The 15220-nt window shown below is 54.8% G+C and overlaps 1 protein-coding gene across 2 annotated transcripts in view; it reads left to right on the top strand.

Moving 5' to 3' along the window:
* Positions 1-783: 783 nt before the first annotated feature.
* LOC138295272 (zinc finger protein 850-like) overlaps positions 784-15220 on the top strand; it is a 93489-nt gene continuing 79052 nt past the window's right edge. For both annotated transcript variants that reach the window (XM_069233463.1, XM_069233464.1), the window contains exon 1: positions 784-835. The gene's annotated coding sequence lies outside the window, so the exon portion shown is untranslated. The remainder of the gene's footprint in view (positions 836-15220) is intronic.

Here is a 15220-nt window from a genome sequence, read left to right as displayed (position 1 = left end):
AATGCAGCATTGTTTGCTTGAATGTCTAATTTCTAGTCGGGTTTCACAGACGTGTTTAACCGTTCAATTCGAGGAGTAGAAGCGCTGCGGTGTGGCTGCGGTCTAGAAGTGATCGGATGTCGTCGGTGGTGGGGAGAAGAGCTGCCACCGTACTGCGGTTGCTGCGGAACCCGGACTGGGCGTCGTCCAGCGAGTGCACACGAAGGGGTCATTCGTTCACTTATATTGACAGGAACTCCTGGCCGCTGTGGGTACTCAGTGCCTTTGAACTCCCCCCTTTGACTTTTGTTCCGTCTGGGGGGAGTAGTGTTTCGGGGTTCGGCCGGCTGTGTTTTGGGGTGCTCTTGCCTCGGGTGATGCTCAGAATAGGAGGCAGTGCTAGTGAAGAGCATGTGGCAGAAGGGCAGGAGCTGGGGAACCTGGTGCGAGTCTCGGCGCTGGCTCAACGTCGCATGATCCGGTGCAAACCAGTTAACTTGGCGCTATTGAAAACTGCAGAAAAAGTGTAATTTACAGGAGAGTAGATCTGTCTGCGCATGCGCCGAGGTCAAGTCACTAGTGTGTTTTTATTGATTTTTTAGAGATTTGCGCATGCGCAGAGTGAGGACGCTTTGCCCCCCCCTCCCCGCACACATACAGCCTAAGAAAATTGTCAGCGCATGCGCAGCTTTATAGCGAATCTGCTCTACGCATGCGCGCGGTGACTGCGGGTGCGCCGGACGAAGGGTTGACTCCGCGCATGCGCAGGGTCAGGAAGGCGAGCCACCTGCACAGCTGACACCTGACCCGGGATTTGCTTCAGTGGTGAAGAGCAGGGAGTGAGCTCCGTGTCCGAGTGAGTACAGGCCTTGTCTTTGTGTTTTATGGGGTTTCAGGTACACTGCTTAGTCTTGGATTAGACACATTTTGTACTGAGTCAGTGCTTATCTCGAACCTGTTAAATAGAAAAAATAAACAGGAGGGAGAGGCGGGGGGTGAAGCTGTGCATGGGGTCCTGGAGGGTGGGGGGCTCAGGGGATGGTCGGGGGGGGGGGGGGTACAGAGGTGAAGCTGTGCATGGGGTCCTGGAGGGTGGGGGGCTCAGGGGGTGGTCTGGGGAGGGGGGTGCAGAGGTGAAGCTGTGTACGGGGTCCTGGAGGGTGGGGGGCTCAGGGGATGGTCTGGGGAGGGGGGTGCAGAGGTGAAGCTGTGCATGGGGCCTGGAGGGTGGGGGGCTCAGGGGATGGTCGGGGGGGGGGGGTACAGAGGTGAAGCTGTGCATGGGGTCCTGGAGGGTGGGGGGCTCGGGGATGGTCTGGGGAGGGGGGTGCAGAGGTGAAGCTGTGCATGGGGGCCTGGAGGGTGGGGGGCTCAGGGGGTGGTCTGGGGAGGGGGGTGCAGAGGTGAAGCTGTGCATGGGGTCCTGGAGGGTGGGGGGCTCAGGGGATGGTCGGGGAGGGGGGTGCAGAGGTGAAGCTGTGCATGGGGTCCTGGAGGGTGGGGGGCTCAGGGGATGGTCTGGGGAGGGGGGTGCAGAGGTGAAGCTGTGCATGGGGTCCTGGAGGGTGGGGGGCTCATGGGGTGGTCTGGGGAGGGGGGTGCAGAGGTGAAGCTGTGTACGGGGTCCTGGAGGGTGGGGGGCTCGGGGATGGTCTGGGGAGGGGGTTCAGAGGTGAAGCTGTGCTTGGGGGCCTGGAGGGTGGGGGGCTCGGGGATGGTCTGGGGAGGGGGGTGCAGAGGTGAAGCTGTGCATGGGGTCGTGGAGGGTGGGGGGCTCGGGGATGGTCTGGGGAGGGGGGTGCAGAGGTGAAGCTGTGCATGGGGTCGTGGAGGGTGGGGGGCTCGGGGATGGTCTGGGGAGGGGTGGTGCAGAGGTGAAGCTGTGTACGGGGTCCTGGAGGGTGGGGGCTCAGGGGATGGTCTGGGGAGCAGGCAGGGGTGGTGCAGAGGTGAAGCTGTGTACGGGGTCCTGGAGGGTGGGAGGCTCAGGGGATGGTCTGGGGAGGGGGGTGCAGAGGTGAAGCTGTGCATGGGGGCCTGGAGGGTGGGGGGCTCAGGGGGTGGTCTGGGGAGGGGGGTGCAGAGGTGAAGCTGTGCATGGGGGCCTGGAGGGTGGGGGGCTCAGGGGATGGTCTGGGGAGGGGGTTGCAGAGGTGAAGCTGTGCATGGGGTCCTGGAGGGTGGGGGGCTCAGGGGATGGTCTGGGGAGGGGGGTGCAGAGGTGAAGCTGTGCATGGGGTCCTGGAGGGTGGGAGGCTCAGGGGATGGTCTGGGGAGGGGGGTGCAGAGGTGAAGCTGTGCATGGGGGCCTGGAGGGTGGGGGGCTCAGGGGGTGGTCTGGGGAGGGGGGTGCAGAGGTGAAGCTGTGCATGGGGGCCTGGAGGGTGGGGGGCTCAGGGGATGGTCTGGGGAGGGGGTTGCAGAGGTGAAGCTGTGCATGGGGTCCTGGAGGGTGGGGGGCTCAGGGGATGGTCTGGGGAGGGGGGTGCAGAGGTGAAGCTGTGCATGGGGGCCTGGAGGGTGGGGGGCTCAGGGGATGGTCTGGGGAGGGGGGTGCAGAGGTGAAGCTGTGCATGGGGTCCTGGAGGGTGGGAGGCTCAGGGGATGGTCTGGGGAGGGGGGTGCAGAGGTGAAGCTGTGCATGGGGGCCTGGAGGGTGGGGGGCTCAGGGGGTGGTCTGGGGAGGGGGGTGCAGAGGTGAAGCTGTGTACGGGGTCCTGGAGGGTGGGGGGCTCAGGGGATGGTCTGGGGAGGGGGGTGCAGAGGTGAAGCTGTGCATGGGGGCCTGGAGGGTGGGGGGCTCGGGGATGGTCTGGGGAGGGGGTTCAGAGGTAAAGCTGTGCATGGCGTCCTGGAGGGTGGGGGGCTCGGGGATGGTCTGGGGAGGGGGGTGCAGAGGTGAAGCTGTGCATGGGGTCCTGGAGGGTGGGGGCTCAGGGGATGGTCTGGGGAGGGGGGTGCAGAGGTGAAGCTGTGCATGAGGTCCTGGAGGGTGGGGGCTCAGGGGATGGTCTGGGGAGGGGGGTGCAGAGGTGAAGCTGCATGGGGGCCTGGAGGGTGGGGGGCTCAGGGGATGGTCGGGGGGGGGGTACAGAGGTGAAGCTGTGCATGGGGGCCTGGAGGGTGGGGGGCTCAGGGGATGGTCTGGGGAGGGGGGTGCAGAGGTGAAGCTGTATATGGGGTCCTGGAGGGTGGGGGGCTCAGGGGATGGTCGGGGGGGGGGGTACAGAGGTGAAGCTGTGCATGGGGGCCTGGAGGGTGGGGGGCTCAGGGGATGGTCTGGGGAGGGGGGTGCAGAGGTGAAGCTGTGCATGGGGGCCTGGAGGGTGGGGGGCTCGGGGATGGTCTGGGGAGGGGGGTGCAGAGGTATAGCTGTGTACGGGGTCCTGGAGGGTGGGGGGCTCAGGGGATGGTCTGGGGAGGGGGGTGCAGAGGTGAAGCTGTGCATGGGGTCCTGGAGGGTGGGGGGCTCAGGGGATGGTCTGGGGAGGGGGGTGCAGAGGTGAAGCTGTGCATGGGGTCCTGGAGGGTGGGGGGCTCAGGGGATGGTCTGCGGAGGGGGGTGCAGAGGTGAAGCTGTGCATGGGGTCCTGGAGGGTGGGGGGCTCAGGGGATGGTCGGGGGGGGGTACAGAGGTGAAGCTGTGCATGGGGTCCTGGAGGGTGGGGGGCTCAGGGGATGGTCTGGGGATGGGGGTGCAGAGGTGAAGCTGTGTACGGGGTCCTGGAGGGTGGGGGGCTCAGGGGATGGTCTGGGGAGGGGGTTGCAGAGGTGAAGCTGTGCATGGGGTCCTGGAGGGTGGGGGGCTCAGGGGGTGGTCTGGGGAGCAGTGGGGGGTGGTGCACAGGTGAAGCTGCATGGGGTCCTGGGGGTGGGGGGCTCATGGGGTGGTCTGGGGAGCAGTGGGGAGTGGTGCAGAGGTGAAGCTGTGCATGGGGTCCTGGAGGGTGGGGGGCTCAGGGGATGGTCTGGGGAGGGGGGTGCAGAGGTGAAGCTGTGTACGGGGTCCTGGAGGGTGGGGGGCTCAGGGGATGGTCTGGGGAGGGGGGTGCAGAGGTGAAGCTGTGCATGGGGTCCTGGAGGGTGGCGGGCTCAGGGGGTGGCCTGGAGAGGGGGGTGCAGAGGTGAAGCTGTGCATGGGGTCCTGGAGGGTGGGGGGCTCAGGGGATGGTCTGGGGAGGGTGGTGCAGAGGTGAAGCTGTGCATGGGGTCCTGGAGGGTGGGGGGCTCAGGGGATGGTCTGCGGAGGGGGGTGCAGAGGTGAAGCTGTGCATGGGGTCCTGGAGGGTGGGGGGCTCAAGGGATGGTCGGGGGGGGGGTACAGAGGTGAAGCTGTGCATGGGGGCCTGGAGGGTGGGGGGCTCGGGGATGGTCTGGGGAGGGGGGTGCAGAGGTGAAGCTGTGTACGGGGTCCTGGAGGGTGGGGGGCTCAGGGGATGGTCTGGGGAGGGGGTTGCAGAGTTGAAGCTGTGCATGGGGTCCTGGAGGGTGGGGGGCTCAGGGGATGGTCGGGGGGGGTACAGAGGTGAAGCTGTGCATAGGGGCCTGGAGGGTGGGGGGCTCGGGGATGGTCTCGGGAGGGGGGTGCAGAGGTGAAGCTGTGCATGGGGTCCTGGAGGGTGGGGGGCTCAGGGGGTGGCCTGGAGAGGGGGGTGCAGAGGTGAAGCTGTGCATGGGGTCCTGGAGGGTGGGGGGCTCAGGGGGTGGCCTGGAGAGGGGGGTGCAGAGTTGAAGCTGTGCATGGGGTCCTGGAGGGTGGGGGGCTCAGGGGATGGTCGGGGGGGGTACAGAGGTGAAGCTGTGCATGGGGGCCTGGAGGGTGGGGGGCTCGGGGATGGTCTGGGGAGGGGGGGTGCAGAGGTGAAGCTGTGCATGGGGTCCTGGAGGGTGGGAGGCTCAGGGGATGGTCTGGGGAGGGGGGTGCAGAGGTGAAGCTGTGCATGGGGTCCTGGGTGTAGTGGGGGGCAGGATGAGATCTGGGGAGCAGTGGGGCGTGGGCGATGCAGTGGTAAAGCTGTGCATGGGGGCCTGGAGGGTAGGGGGCTCAGGGGGTGGTCTGGGGAGGGGGGTGCAGAGGTGAAGCTGTGTACGGGGTCCTGGAGGGTGGGGGGCTCAGGGGATGGTCTGGGGAGCAGTGGGGCGGGGGGTGCAGAGGCAAAGCTGTGCATGGGGGCCTGGAGGGTGGGGGGCTCGGGGATGGTCTGGGGAGGGGGGTGCAGAGGTGAAGCTGTGTACGGGGTCCTGGAGGGTGGGGGGCTCAGGGGATGGTCTGGGGAGCAGGCAGGGGTGGTGCAGAGGTGAAGCTGTGTACGGGGTCCTGGAGGGTGGGGGGCTCAGGGGATGGTCTGGGGAGGGGGGTGCAGAGGTGAAGCTGTGCATGGGGGCCTGGAGGGTGGGGGGCTCGGGGATGGTCTGGGGAGGGGGGTGCAGAGGTGAAGCTGTGCATGGGGGCCTGGAGGGTGGGGGGCTCAGGGGGTGGTCTGGGGAGCAGTGGGGCGGGGGTGCAGAGGTAAAGCTGTGCATGGGGGCCTGGAGGGTGGGGGGCTCGGGGATGGTCTGGGGAGGGGGGTGCAGAGGTGAAGCTGTGTACGGGGTCCTGGAGGGTGGGGGGCTCAGGTGATGGTCTGGGGAGCAGGCAGGGGTGGTGCAGAGGTGAAGCTGTGTACGGGGTCCTGGAGGGTGGGGGGCTCAGGGGATGGTCTGGGGAGGGGGGTGCAGAGGTGAAGCTGTGCATGGGGGCCTGGAGGGTGGGGGGCTCGGGGATGGTCTGGGGAGGGGGGTGCAGAGGTGAAGCTGTGCATGGGGGCCTGGAGGGTGGGGGGCTCGGGGATGGTCTGGGGAGGGGGGTGCAGAGGTGAAGCTGCATGGGGTCCTGGAGGGTGGGGGGCTCAGGGGATGGTCGGGGGGGGGGTACAGAGGTGAAGCTGTGCATGGGGTCCTGGAGGGTGGGGGGCTCAGGGGATGGTCTGGGGAGGGGGGTGCAGAGGTGAAGCTGTGTACGGGGTCCTGGAGGGTGGGGGGCTCAGGGGATGGTCTGGGGAGGGGGGTGCAGAGGTGAAGCTGTGCATGGGGTCCTGGAGGGTAGGGGGCTCAGGGGGTGGTCTGGGGAGCAGTGGGGGGTGGTGCACAGGTGAAGCTGCATGGGGTCCTGGGGGTGGGGGGCTCAGGGGGTGGTCTGGGGAGCAGTGGGGAGTGGTGCAGAGATGAAGCTGTGCATGGGGTCCTGGAGGGTGGGGGGCTCAGGGGATGGTCTGGGGAGGGGGTTGCAGAGGTGAAGCTGTGCATGGGGTCCTGGAGGGTGGGGGGCTCAGGGGATGGTCTGGGGAGGGGGGTGCAGAGGTGAAGCTGTGCATGGGGTCCTGGAGGGTGGGGGGCTCAGGGGATGGTCGGGGGGGTACAGAGGTGAAGCTGTGCATGGGGTCCTGGATGGTGGGGGCTCAGGGGATGGTCTGGGGAGGGTGGTGCAGAGGTGAAGCTGTGCATGGGGTCCTGGAGGGTGGGGGGCTCAGGGGATGGTCTGGGGAGGGGGGTACAGAGGTGAAGCTGTGCATGGGGTCCTGGAGGGTAGGGGGGCTCAGGGGATGGTCTGGGGAGGGTGGTGAAGAGGTGAAGCTGTGCATGGGGTCCTGGGGTGGTGGGGGGCAGGAGGAGATCTAGGGAGCAGGCGGGGTGTTGAAGAGGTGAAGTTCTCTGTGGGGTCCTCGGAGGCTCATGAGGAGCTGCCAGAGCTACAAAAGAGTCTCTACTGGTGGCTGGAAGGCTGCAGCTTCAGGAGTGTGTTTAGCGACAGACAGTTGGAAGTCCAGCCACCTGCCACTAAACAGCTGGGGCCATGTCATGACTATATGCCCTCTATGTTTTTATTGCTTCTGTGAAGCCTTTTCCAAAGTTCTGATGTACTGTTAGATCTGTGAACAGAGGCTCAGAAAGGGTATGAGTTGCCCATAATCACACAGTTTCTTAAATCAAAGCTCTTCAACCACTCATCCGGGGTAGAAAGTGCCAGGATTTTGTAAGGTGAACTGTCTTGACCTATGTGATATGAAAGCATAGGATTTAATGAGAAGCCCTGAGGGACTGCACTGTTCAATGAAAACATGTCTGAGGTCCAGCAAACCTCAAAAACCTGAAAGGACCTATTACTAAGAATGGATTGGAACCAGGTAAGGGCACCCCGTGCCCTTTTTGTTTTTCATCCTGTTAAAATATTTTTTTCATTATACAGAAGAACAAAAAATGGTCTTTCAAAGCTACTGAAATATTAGTTGAAATATTTGTAAAGTTGACTTATATGAATTTTGTGTGTTAGAAAGAAGACAGTGACTTTTGACCTCTGTCTCTGAACACAGCAAATGTGACAAGAATAAGATTTAAAGGCATCTTAATTGCTAATTCAGTTTCTGACTGAACAGAACACCTGTTGTTTGTCCACTGCCAGAAGGGGCGAGTAGGATCTAAAACAGCTCCATCTCTCCAGCAGATTTTTCTAGCCCTGCCTAAGGTAACTAAAGCATACTGTTACGATGCCACTTACACATCTAGGTTTGGTAGGAAGCGGTTTATTGAAGAGCCACCAACCGAACAGGCCAAAAGTCTCCAGGTCTCCACCAACTGCCACAGAACATTATCTCCGAGTTCCCATCACATTCTGAAGAGCCTAGCAACTGGCAGAGTTCTTAGTGGAACACCAAGGACTCTGTCAGCTTATTGCAAAGTAAGACATAACACATCCCTCTTAACCCATACTATTACAACAACAGGAACTTGGAATAAACAGAAAAAAATAAGAAAAGCAAATGCTAAGGTTTCAACTAGGTATCACAGAGAAATTGCAAAGCTCAAAAGTTTAAGTCACATAGTCCTTCATCCATCGTGGCTTGCAACGAGCTCTAGATTTTCTCTAAAACCCAGTTGGAACCTTGGACTTGTCATAAAACTTGTTGGACCCATGCATGGACCCATTAAGTCCATTAGAAGTTGAAATATCAGATTGATGCATTGTCGCATTGGGTCCATTTCGCAATTGATGCATTGTCCCATCGGGTCTATTAGGCCATTGAGGTGAATTCAGTTTCTTCCATTTCACAATCCGGGACATGCTCCACACATCATTGTTGTCCAAGACCACCACATTCTTTCTTATTTCTTTGATGCAGAAAGGGCCCATGAATCCTGATCTCCCTTTCCTCCCAAAACCAGATTCTTCACCAACACCATATCACCCACTACCCATTGAACTTCAGAAACACCGTTTTTAGAATCATATCTAGATTAATATTTTTGCTGATAGATTCTTCTACGTTCATACTCCTTGTTCAGCTTTTCACTCAATTGTTCTGACTGCAACCACATCCCCCTCATCCATGCTGGATTCATTTTGGTACACCGAACTCTGCCCTTTAAATACTCAAAAGGGAAAATCGCAGTGACAGTATTAGGAGTATTACGATGTGCCCACCACATCTCTCTAAGTAGGCCAGACAATGGTGTCCTTGTTTCTACAGCTTCCTGAACACAAAACTTCACCAGCCTATTCATCCTTTCAGCAAGGCCATTAGCTTGGGTAAGTACAGGGCCGTCCTCGTATGAACCACAGCTAACGACTTCAAAAAGTCCAGCATCTCTTGAGATGTCAATTGCACTCCATTGCCAGTCACCAAATGACTAGGTATACCCTCACGAGAAAACTCCTCTGTTAGGAATTCAATTACAGTCTTGGTGTCCAATGAACCCACACACTTTGTCACTACCCATTTCGAGGTATAATCAACTAGAAGCATAACATAATGTTCATTGGCAGGTAACAAATGGAACGGGCCCATAAAATCTAGTCCCAACTTCATCCAGGGTTTTTCTGGAACCTCAACAGGAGAAAGTGGAGCCTTGACCACAGATTTGCACTTATCGCTGCACGCAAAGGACACACAGTCCTTCACCACACCCTCCACATCACAATCCAGGCCTGGCCACCAGTACAACTCTCGCAACCTTGGCTTGGTTAAATTCTGGCCCATGTGACCTTCATGAGCCAAATTGACCGTCTTTTCTCTCACGCCTACTGGAGGGATAGACTTGGATCCTCTGAATAACTCATCCTTGCTTCAGCAAAGTTTGTCACGCACAGTCCAAAATCTCTTCAAAGAATCAGGGACATCTTTAAAATCTGGCCATCCCTTTACAATAAACTCCACAAGGATCCTCCTGTCGGCATCCTGCTCTTTCGCACACCTCCACTCCTCCTCAGAAATGGCCAACTGATCATACCAACAACATCTTCCCCTTCATCTTCACAATCAATGGAAGCACGTGATAAAAAGTCCGCCACACTATTTCTCGTGCCAGGTATATATTCCACTCAAAAATTATACTCCATCAAACCTTCTACCCACCTTTTTATTCTGGATGTTAAATCTTCACCTTTCCTTGAAGAAAAAATCTGAATGATGGGCTTATGATCTGTTCTCACAACAAAAGGCAAGCCCCACAAGTAGAACTTGAAGTGCCTGATTGCCCATGAGCAGGCAAGAGCTTCTCTTTCAATAACAGAATAGTTATGTTCTGCACCTTTAAGAGAGCGAGAAGCAAAAGCAATTACCTTCTCCTCATCCTTCACCTTCTGGGTCAAAACAGCTCCTAACCCACTAATGCTCGCATCCGTGTACAATATGGTCTTAGCAAACACATCAAAATGTCCCAGAGTGGGCATTTTGCCAATACTGTCTTTAATAAAGACAAATGCAGATTTGCATTCACAAGTCCAATTTAATTCAATTCCTTTCTTTAAAAGAGATCTCAGGGGTTGAACCATGCTAGAGAAGTTAGCAATGAATTTAGAGTAATACTCAGCCAGGTCTAAAAAGGATCTGACACCATCCTTGTCCCTTGGTTTGGGTGCTTGGATAATAGAATCAACTAGTTCTAATTTGGGCTTGATATCCTCACCTGAAATGGTATGGCCTAGATAGGTCACAGCTGTAACTCGCAATTTGCACTTTTCTTTCTTCACAGTCAACCCTGACAAAGCCAATTTGTTCAACACTTCCCTTAAGATCCAGTCACGGTCACCCAATGTCTTCCCATGCACCAATATGTCATCCCCCTAATACTCTCTTCATTATACGTTGGAAACAAGCAGCTGCTGAGGCTAGTCCAAATGGCATTCTAGAAAACTGGTACACTCCCAACAGCGTCACAAACGAAGTTAGATGTCTGGAACGGGGATGAAGAACAACCTGGTGGTAAGCTGATGACAGATCTAAAACACTAAAAAATGTTGAACCTCCTAACCCAGATAGCTCTTCCGAAATATTTGGCAAGGGTTGGCGATCCACCCATATGTGTCTGTTGAGGTCTCTAAGGTCCACACACATACAAATTTGTTTCCCACCCTCCTTGAGTGCTAAAACTATTGGGGCCAACCATTCCGAAGATTCAATTTCTTCAATTACTTTCAATTCCAGCATTCGATTGAGCTCTTTTCTAAGGGGTTCCAACATCAGTTTAGGAACTTTCTTTACTTTGTGTACAGAAGGAACAGCATTACCTTTGAGAATAATCTTGTGCTCAAAGTTATTCAAACACCCCAGTTTATCAGTAAAAACCTGGGGGAAATTCCTCAAAAATATCCAGATTAGCATCACAATCACTCACTACCAAGACCTGACAGGTGGAGTTGGGATCCAACTTGATGCCCATGTCCCGCTGATGTCGCCAACCCAAAAGATTATCTCCTCGCTTTGCTACATAAACCTTGCCTACAGTTGTCCTGTCTTGAAACTGGATCTTCATAACTTTATATCCCACTATATCAATTTTGGTCCCACCATAGCTCACTGGGTTAATGTCAGGCTCCACTAAAGGGCCATACTCATTGCCAAATACCATTTCCCAATTTTTATCACGCATCATGGTGTAGGAAGATCCTGAGTCCGCTAACACCTTGACAACCTTGTTGTCTAATTTAACAGCACACTCAGGCATAACAATCGGTCCCTCATCCACCACCTTAACATTGCCCACAATCCGGTTATCGTCTGACTTCACACAGAACACCATTTTGTTTACACCCTCCGTAACAGAATCAACATTCCATTTCTTGTTACCCTTGCAAACTCTGGCATAATGGCCCCTTTTTCCACACTTCCTACATATAGGCCCTCATTCCAACCCTGGCGGATTGCATCCGCCAGGGTGGAGGGCCGCGAATGCACCGCCAACAGGCTGGCGGTGCATTCATGGGCATTCCGACCGCGGCGGTAACGCCGCGGTCAGAAACGGGAAACCAGCGGTCTCCCGCCGGTTTCCCGCTGCCCATGGGAATCCTCCATGGCGGCGCAGCAAGCTGCGCCACCATGGGGATTCCGACCCCCTTCCCGCCAGCCTGGCTCTGGCGGTATACACCGCCAGAACCTGGCTGGTGGGAACGGGTGTCGTGGGGCCCTTGGGGGCCCCTGCAGGGGCCCACATTGCTTTTCAGTGTCTGCATAGCAGACACTGAAAAGCGCGACGGGTGCCACTGCACCCGTCGCACACCTTCCACTCCGCCGGCTCCATTCGGAGCCGGCATCCTCATGGAAGGTGGTTTCCCGCTGGGCGGGCGGGCGGCCTTATGGCAGTCGCCCGCCCAGCGGGAAACTCAGAATACCCGCGGCGGTCTCTTGACCGCGCAGCGGTATTCTGGAGGGGGAACTTTGGCGGGCGGCCTCTGCCGCCCGCCAAAGTTGGAATGACCCCCATAGTGTTTTTGGCATAGCAGTTTGGACTATTTGCAGTATGTCCTGGGTTGGCTACTTGTGAATATTTCATGCTTACCCATAGATTGAAAAAATTCCTTGGGAGGCCTTACTTGTGTGAGCCGCAGTTTTAGGTACTTTTTCTTGTTGGCGAGGTTGGTTGTTTAGGCTGGCACATAGTTCATTCAAACAAGAAGCGTGTCCAGTTATATTTTGCATCATATTTATTTGTTAAAACGCACCATTTTTGCCTTGATTTTCAAGTTATAGTTGTGAGAGAAAATCAATGGAACGTTTCTGAGATACATGCAGCAGTTTATTTCACAGTGTTACAGGATGTTGTTATTTACATCTGTTGTATTATTTTTCAGGTAAAACCTGAAGAGAATAAGGGGGTCATTCCAAGTCTGGCGGGCGGCGGAGGCCGCCCGCCAGACTTCCCCCCTCCGAAATACCACTCCGCGGTCGAAAGACCGCGGAGGGTATTCTAAGTTTTCCCCTGGGCTGGCGGGCGGCCGCCAAAAGGCCGCCCGCCAGCCCAGGGGAAAACGACCTTCCCACGATGACGCCGGCTCGTAATCGAGCCGGCGGAGTGGGAAGGTGCGACGGGTGCTGTTGCATCCGTCGCGTATTTCACTGTCTGCAAGGCAGACAGTGAAATACATTTTGGGGCCCTCTTACGGGGGCCCCTGCAGTGCCCATGCCGTTGGCATGGGCACTGCAGGGGCCCCCAGGGGCCCCACGACAATCCCTACTGCCATCCTGTTCCTGGCAGCCGAGACAGGATGGCGGTAGGGATTGTCAGAATCCCCTCGGCGGCGCAGCGAGCTGCGCCGCCTTGGAGGATTCTAGGGGGCAGTGGAAAACCGGCGGGAGACCGCCGGTTTTCCCTTTCTGACCGCGGCCAAAGCGCCGCGGTCAGAATGCCCCGCGGGGCACCGCCAGGCTGTCGGCGGTGCTGCCGCCTACAGCGGCCCTGGCGGTGTTACACCGCCAGGGTCGTAATGAGGGCCTAAGTGTTGTTGAAGTATGATGTGTTAAAGTAATTAGCTGAAGCACAATCACTTTTTAATATTCTTTATAAGTCTGATCTTGCAAAACCAGGGGGGTGCCAGGCACTGTTCTGGTGGGAGTAGATTATTCTGATTGGTGTCAAAACTAGTGCATGAAACTCTGGCGTGAACTTGTGTTTTGGGCTATTGAACTTTAAACTAAGCTATTCCAGACTCAAAGGTCATTTTCAAAGTGATGAGAGAAATCAGACCTTTACCTAATTCTGTAGGCTTCCTAACATCTTGGCATCTCTGAAAGGATGAAGTGAATGATGGAGAGTCAGTAGAATGCGATTAACACTACTTCAGGTTTATTGAAGCACCAGCATAGAATCTCAGAATTTCTTTGTGGGCCACTTGGTCTCTGTCCATGTCTGACAAATGTATATATTTATTGACAGATTATATATGGCACCCTCATATCCGTATTATGTTCCTAGTAGACATGGTGACTTGTGGGACCTCAGTCCAGCGATGTATAAGGGGTAATAGCACAGAATACCTTTTGCCTGGCGACGTGGCTTTGAAATTTGCTGTATGCCATTGGGGACAGTGGATGTTTTTTGGAGATACTTTAAAATATGCCGGACAGTTTTTTTCTACTTGATATTTTGGTGTTTTTCTGAGACAAAATAAGTTACAGTGCTTAAGATGATGTGCAATAAGATGATCATCTCTTCTCCCCGTGGTGGATATCTGGTGTTGGTGCCATTTATCTCTCATTGAGCTGAAAGGGCACCTAGACCCTGTATCTGTTTCACAGTATATTGGACAGCAGCTGTCGCTCTCCAGTGTAGCAAAGTTACTTTTTTTTAATGTAGGCGCTTCCTTGCTTGTATTCCTATAATTGCCACTACTTAGAATGTTGCCGGTTTGTGATTGCCTAATATCCCCATCTTGCCATGGCTCCTGAGATACAACTTTTAACTTTATGTCTATTAGCCACCAGATCATTTAAACTCTACAGTAGTTTCCTGCTTGCCAAGAGTCACCAAACAGAAATGGCTTTGGTTTGTTGGATGCCGGTTACTAGAGTTGCTCACTGGTTGAATTTAGTTCGTATTGAGATCCATGTGCAAAATGAAGACCTTGGTTGATCACTTGTACCCCTGTTGAATCAACCTTTCACTTTTTTAATTCTATAAAATTAAACCTGTTGGCTCGTGTAATCCTGTCTTACCAGCATGTACAAATAATTTAGTAAGCAGCATGTGTACTGCAGTTCAGATCATCTTCTATATTAGAAAGTGTGGTAGTCCAATGGTTTATGTACTTACAGCAGCTCTGTGTAAGTTCTGGGCTCAGTGGGTCTGCATCATGATGGGTAAACTCAGTATTTACAAGATTGTGTGATTAATTTCCATATTTTCATTTCCATCCTTTCTCAGTCATCTCTGGGTCCCCACACTAGGTTAGTGGAGAATCCAAAAAAGTAACTGCTCCCACCATTCAGTGTCTTTTTAAGTTTTCTCATGGCTAAAACTTGTGATTTACAGCTGGGAGTAGTTTGTGTTTTGAATGCCTTGTTTATATTAATATTCCAATAGGTCTGCTAGGCCTGAACACTGCACCCTCCGTGGGCTAAATATGTAGTTACACTGCATTACTTTCTGCCATTCTGTTTTGATGTGGTAATGCCCTCTAGGGACTGACTGTATGGCTACATGACCATGCTTCTTCTAAATGCTATTTTTGTTGTGGTGCCCTCTAGGGCTGTTTTCAGCATTACAGTCTAATGCCAAAGGTTTATTGGGCTTACATGATGATTGTATATGTTTTATTAATCTCTCCTTATTGTAGTTATGACCATCATTCAGACCAACGGAACATCCTCATTACTCTATAGCTGTTTGAGCACTCTTGATATGTTTGGGTGACCCTTTTAGTTTATTTCTCTTGTTACACCTCTGTGACTGTCTTGTGACTTTTTTGGGGGAATAGTGTTAGCCAGCCAGCAACTCTGATTGGCGGGGGGGTGAAAGGACTATTCTATTGGAATTAGCATTTTTTTTCTGCAGATAGAGGCAGAAGGCAAAATGAAGTGCTTTAGTTATATACAGGGCAACTAGAAATATATGGCAGGAAAGGACCAAATTATGATGCAGGGTTGGGCAATTTATGTGGCAAGAAAAGTCCAAATAGGCATTTACAATGTCCATAGCTCTGACTCTCACAAATGCGAGACCTATTGCATTGCAAATGCTTGCTTGCACTTTGTACCCCAGTCCCTGCTCTATGGGGAACAGGGACTCTGAGCTAGGCAGCATTGGCTCTCTAGTGGCTGCACAGGGATAGTGCAGTCATGAAGGGAGCATTTAATACCAGTATGCATTGCAGGCCTCGAGAAATCTACATCCATGCTTGTTGCGGCGAGTCAAATTTTTTCAGGACAAGCTATTTTTAGGGTTGACTCGCCTGTTCTGGCGAGCTGACAAATGACAGCTGTTCTGTTCACTC

The sequence above is a fragment of the Pleurodeles waltl genome, chromosome 5 (genome assembly GCF_031143425.1).
Source record: "Pleurodeles waltl isolate 20211129_DDA chromosome 5, aPleWal1.hap1.20221129, whole genome shotgun sequence".
Lineage (NCBI taxonomy): Eukaryota > Metazoa > Chordata > Amphibia > Caudata > Salamandridae > Pleurodeles > Pleurodeles waltl.
This window is presented reverse-complemented; position numbering and strand designations above follow the sequence as displayed.